This window comes from Orcinus orca, chromosome 1 (assembly GCF_937001465.1).
Source record: "Orcinus orca chromosome 1, mOrcOrc1.1, whole genome shotgun sequence".
Classification (NCBI taxonomy): Eukaryota; Metazoa; Chordata; class Mammalia; order Artiodactyla; family Delphinidae; genus Orcinus; species Orcinus orca.
In genome coordinates this window covers 200483033-200489335 of record NC_064559.1, presented here as the reverse complement: position 1 = coordinate 200489335, position 6303 = coordinate 200483033, and positions in this window count along the sequence as shown.

The window sequence follows — 6303 nt, the reverse complement described above, 5'->3', positions numbered from 1 at the left end:
GGGCGGGGCGGCCCCGCGGAGCGCTCGCCCGGAGCCCCGAGCCCCGAGCGCGGAGCCCGCGAGGCCGCTCCGCCCCCAGCGCGCCCGCCGCCTGCAGACCTGTTGCAGCAGCCCGGCTGGGGGGTGGCGGCGGGGTAAGCAGGAGCCCGGCGGGGGGCGGGGGGAGGGGAAGGGGAGCCAGAGGGGGAACTTCTGGCCCTCCCGCCTCCCGCGCCACTCGGCGACAGGGGCTGAAGGTCAGGGAAGAGGGCGGTGGGGGCGGGGAGATTCCGGCATTTGGGGCACAACCTGGCCGAGCGCAGTAACAACAATTCCATTGTACCCATTTTGCAGGGGAAGAAACAGGCTCACGGAGGTCGGATGCCTCGCCTGAGGTCCCTTAGCTGTGAGGGACATCGACCTTTGACCATCAGCTTCTCAGTGGGGTGACGGCGGCCCAGGCTGGGGATACAGAGGGTGGGGATGGTGTACCAGTGGCCTCACTGACGGATGAGAGTTAAACTTCACTCCACGGGGTCAGGCGGGTGAGAGGCCTGGGCTGCCTCAGCCCTGCACCTGCCGTCCGATGGGGCCACAGTGGCCCATCTGATCACTCACACTCTCTCACGTACCTACTCACGAACACATGTGTGTACGCACTTGCACGTGCACATCCACACACTAACAGCCACACACACTCATATTTACACACAGACGCCCCGCCCCACCCCCCAGCTCCACAGCAGATCTTCCCCTGCACGCTGCTCTTCAGCATCTGAGCGCTCACTTTCACATCCTTCTGTCTCACTCCATCTTTACACCTACCTGTGCACCAGGCAGGGCAGGTGTCACTGTTTCCCTTTTACAAGGGAAGAAGCCAGGTTCACTGGTTCTCTTCGAAAACCTGGTGATGGCCCAGCAGGACTCTGAAGGATGAACGAGGTTTGAGGCAGGGGTGCGGGTGGAGCCGGAGGCCTCTAGCAGGGCAGGATCTGGGTCCTGTGGGACTGCTGGGTGGCGGTGGGGTGAGCAGTGGGGCGGGTGCTGCCGTTTTTCTCTTTCCCCAGGCCTGGTGCCCTCTTCAGAGTAAAGTCCTGATGGGGAGTGACCCTGGCCACAGGTGTCAGCAGAACTGGTGTGAATGTGGCTTCAGCTCACACAAGCTGTGTGACCTTGGGAAAGTTGCTTCACTTCTCTGAGCCTCAGATATTTTCTTTGTTAACTGGGGGTAAAAATTTTACCTCATGGGATTGCTGTAAGAATCAATGAGATAATTGTGCAAAAGGACTGACACAGTAGGTTCTTAGAGCTAAAAATAATTAACGGTGATGGTGAACACAGGTGTGATGCACTATTACTTCACCAAGTGTCCCTACCCCCACGGGAATCCTGAAGAAACTCCATTCAGTGGATGTGCTGGTGTGAATAAGACGCCGGTCCTAGAGTCCAGTGCTGTACTCAGACATGGGTGCTCAGAGCCCTCCATGCTCTGCCCCCATCAGACGAGCCTCCCCCCCACCAAGTCTGGTTTGGGGGAGGCTAGCTCTGAAGGGACGAATGCCTTGCTCAGTGCCAGCCCTTGTGTGGAGAAGGAAAGGCTGGCCTGCCTGCAGCCAGGCTCTGGGGTCCTGTGCTACGTGGCCCAGGGTTGGGGTGGCAGAGGTGTCCTTTCTCTTCTTCCTGTCATGGAGTGGCTGGATCTGGCTTGGAGGGAGGGCTCTGACTCACCATGACGCAGGACGCTCGGTCACAGCTGCAGATGCTCCCAGCTGGCAGCCTGGCAGCTCTGGGGACAGAGGGGACGGGGAGGGGGACCCAGGCAGAGAGGATGTGCAGCTCACAGGGGAGAGAATGCCTGGGGAGCCCACTGTGCCCCCTTCAGCCCAAGACAGAGACAGGTGGATGAGTCTGGGCCGTGGCCCCTCCCAGGGTCCCTTGCTCACCAACTCAGAGACATGTCTGGGGTGGGGGTCTGGCTATCTTAGCCTCTAGCATTCGTGCTGGTCAGTTCCACCCTGACTCAATCCTTTCATTGTACAGATGGGCGCTCAGAGAGGGGCAGGGGCTTGTCCAAGGTCACACAGTAAACTGGCAGCAGAGTGAAAACTAGAACCCAGGCCTCCTGCCTGTCAGCCCATCCCTGGCACCAGCCTGAGACTGGGCCATGTGGGGTGGGCAGCTCCCCTTGCACACCCACATTCACCTTCCCAGTCCTTGGAATTCTGCTGAAGTGGACGATTCCCAGACAGCTCTAAGATGTACGGTTATCCTTCCCTGGGGCAGGCCGTCCTTTCCCAGCTCAGCCCACAGCCCATCTGCCCAGCGACATTCCACTACACTCTCACCAGCCATCCAGGGGATGAGGGAAGAGGGGGACTCCTGGTGGGTGAGGGGACCAGGGGAGAGTGCCCAGGCCATGCCCTTCACACTGTGAATCTCACTCTCGCATCATGATTTGGGGGACCCAGCCAGAGCCCCCTCTCCTGTGGCCTGCCCCACTTACTCCTGTTCAACAATGGACATCCACTAGTCCTGAGTGCCTGGCCCCGGGCTGGGCGCTGGAGTGTGGAGAGCAGTTGCTGCAGGGTTTGATTGGAGGGAGATTAATCAACGGGAGCCTTTAGAGTGACGAATCAGACTCAGTCCTTGCCCAGGCAGCCCTGGGAGGGGGGATGGTGCGGTGCACGGGGAGCCACGTGCATAAGTAACTCAGGTCAGGGTGGACAGCAGTGCATCCCCATGCCAGCCATGTGGTAAGAGGAGGGGTGCTTCTGCCAAGGGTCACGAGGATGGTTTCAAGGCGACAGTGACCCTGCAATGGAATTTTGAAGGTTAAGTGGGATGCTGGCAGATGGAGAGGGAGGAGGGCTCTGTGTACACAAAGACTTGGAAGCAGGGATGCTGAGGAGCCCATGGGGGACTGGCGTCTATAACATCCGGGGGTCCAGTGGGAGAGGACGAGACTTCAGACTGGAGTTGCCCACCTCCCAGCCTCAAACATCTCCTCAATATTTGTTTTCTTAGGAAAGGCAGGCAGAGCTGGATAAGCAGAAAGAGAACAGAATTGGAAACCAGACAGATCTAGGTTTAACTCCTGTGCCCAGAATAATACATAGTAGATGCTCAATAAATATTTGTTAACTGAAGGCAAGAAAGTGAGACTTGTCCAAGGCCACACATCTTGAAAGTGGTTGCAACCAGGACTAATTCAACCTCTCATTCACCCAGCAAATACTTATTGAGCACCTACTATATGCCCCGCTCTGAGTGGTGCTGAAATTTCGGCATGATTGAGACAGGTCCCCGTTCACTGGGGGAGGGAGAACAGACTGGTTGGGGAGGTTGGCATTAACCCAATAATGACCCAGGCAAATAGAGACTCACAGCTCCGGAAAGTTCTAGGGAAGAGCTCTTGAGAGGGTAGAAGAGAAGGACTTGATCTGGTCTCGCAGGTGGAGGGAGCATCCAGGGGAGGTGACAGTGACTGAGTCCACAGCTGAAAGACGAGTGGGACCTGGCTTGGCAGAGAGAACAGCACAGGCAATGGTGTGGAGGAGGGAGGAAGTGTTCGATTCCCAGGAAGGAGAGAGGGCCAGGGTGGCTGGAGCACAGAGGATGAGACGGGGGCAGGGGGTGGCAGGAGTGGGCTGCTGCAGGGCCTCACGCTGGGATCTGGTCTTTATCCAGAGAGCACTGGGAAGCCCCAACCTCTGTTTCTTCATCTTCAAACCGACCTTCCTTCCAGTTATTTTTGGGATGGGGGGTTGTTGAGGCCCAGATGAGGGTCCCAATACAGTTCCCTGTTTCTCTGGAGGCCCAGCCTGGCCTGAGGGGCCCAAGGACCAGGGCTTGGGGCCTTTCTGGGAAGCCTGAGAGAGAAGGCCACAGGCTGACCTCAGAATGTGTCCACTCTTAGCTCCAGCCTTGGGCCTGGGGGCTTCTAGCCAGAGTGGGGTGACTGGTCAGAGTTCCCTGTCTTCCCCCAGGAAACAAGCTGGACTCGGTGGGATAGGGAGAGGGAGAAGGGTAAGCCCACAGTCTGATGGGGCGGGGGAGACAGAGTCCTCAGGGACTTCCAAGTCTGCTGGAGGAGACACTGTGATAGGCACTGGTGACACGGGTGAAACCAGCCCCGGCCCTGGGGAGGCTTCTAGCCTGGGGAGTGAACAGGTACACTGAGTTCATCTCTAACATGCCTGACCCAGGCCTGGTCTACAGTGGCTGCTTCATGACAGGATCCCTTTCTCAGGGTTCAGAGGCTGGTACCCTGACTCCTGGACTTCAGGATCTCTGCAGGCAGGGAGGAGGCCCCCCTGCTAGGACCAGGGTAGAGACACTGGGTAAGGCTCACCTGAGATGCTTTTCCTGAGCCATGTGTGTCATGTGGCATATGGCCACCAGGGGGCAGCCTGAGACAGCATCATTCTTCACTGCTTCCATTTTCCTTCCTCTCTTGGCCAATTGACCCAGAAAGTGCCGTGTTTGGCAACTCAGACCCAGCCACGGTTCAAGGCTGTGTATCATGTGCCCGGCACAAAGGTGCCCAGCCGAGGGGGAGGACACTGAAGCCCTGCCTGTGCTCTGGTCACCAAGCCCTGAGCTCTGGCATGGGCTGGGTCTGCCCTAGTATGGGGTGCCTTTTCCTCAGCACAAAGTTGTCATCTGCTTTCCACGCTCTGTACTGCAAGGTTGCATCCACCCACATTCGCACAGAATCTCCATCTAGGCCAGCAACACTCCTGAGCTCAGACATCACCTGGTCCTAACCCCCACTGTGCAGATGTGGAGACAGACCAAGGGAACCAAGGCCAGTTAGTAGCAGAGCTGGGACTGAAACCCCACAGCCAGCAGGACTGCCTGCTCCACCTGGAGTCTTCAGGTGCCAGGTGCTACCTCTTGGAGGCCTGGCCCTGCCTAGGGGTCCCGGGAACCAGGGATTGAGACCTTTCAGGAAGCCTGAGAAAAAAGGCCACAGGCTGACCTCAGAATGTGCCCACTCTCAGCTCCAGGCTCAAGACTGGGGGCTTCCAGCTGGAGTGGGATGACAGGTCAGAGTCTCTCCCAGGCAACCAGCTGGACTAGATGGGGAGGGACAGAGAATAAGCCCCCAGTCTGATGGAGGAGGCACAGCTACTGTGCTGGGCACTGGGGAGACACCAGCCCCTGCCCTCGGGAAGCTTCCAGCCTGGTGAGTAAACAGGTGGTGAGGTGTCTCCAGCATTAGGACCGATGTCCCCCAGCTCCTTGAGAGACAGGCATTCTCATGGTCATTACAGGCGCACCCCCTGCTGACCTCGGTGGGGCCATTGGTAGGGGTTTGGGGCACAGTTTCAGGTGTTTGGATTAATAATAGCAACAATAATAATCATGGCAGCTGAGACCTTCCCGTGTGCCAGTGCTGAGACCCTTTCTGGTCCTGTCCTGTTTAATCCTCCCAGTAACCTTAGGAGGTGTGTTCGAGCCGTGGCCATGCTGGGGCAGCCCTGAGAACCCCAGCATTCCTCCTCTGTCTTGACCTTGGGGGCGCTTATGAGCCTGGTAGCTTCTGGGACCTGGCAGCATTGCCTCCATTCCTGCCTCTGGACCTTTGCACAGACTGTGTGCTTCCCCTCGATTAGTCCATGTCACATGTATCCCTCAAGTCTCAGCCACAGAGGTCTTCCCTGTTTCCCTCCTCATTCCTGTCTACATTCATCAAATATTGATCAAATCAGCACCTGCAATGTGCTGTCTGCTCAAATAAGGGGATATAATTGAGAGTAATCAGACAAGTCCCAGCTGTCTTGGAGATTAGAGTAGGTGTCAGCAAACTATGATCTGTGGGCCAAATCTGGCCCTCAGCCTATTTTTGTAAATAAAGTTTTATTGAAACATATCCATGCTCATGTGTTTACCTATTTTCGAAGGCTCTTTGCAATGGCAAAATTGCGTACTTGCAACAGAAATCTTATGGCCCTCAAAGCCGAAAATATTTGCTATCTGGCCCTTTGCAGAAAAAGTTTGCCAGCTCCTGGCTTAGAGTCTTGCAGAGAAGGCAAACATTAACAAGCCACTGGAGGGACTTCCTGGGTGGCGCAGTGGTTAAGAATCCGCCTGCCAACGCAGGAGACACGGGTTTGAGCCCTGGTCTGGGAAGATCCCTCATGCCGTGGAGCAACTAAGCTTGTGCACCATGAGCCTGCAAGCCTGTGCTACTGAGCCTGCGCTCTAGAGCCCGCGAGCCACAACTACTGAAGCCCACGCACCTAGAGCCTATACTCCACAACAAGAGAAGCCACCGCAAAGAAGAGTGGCCCCCGCTCGCCGCAACTAGAGAAAGCCCGC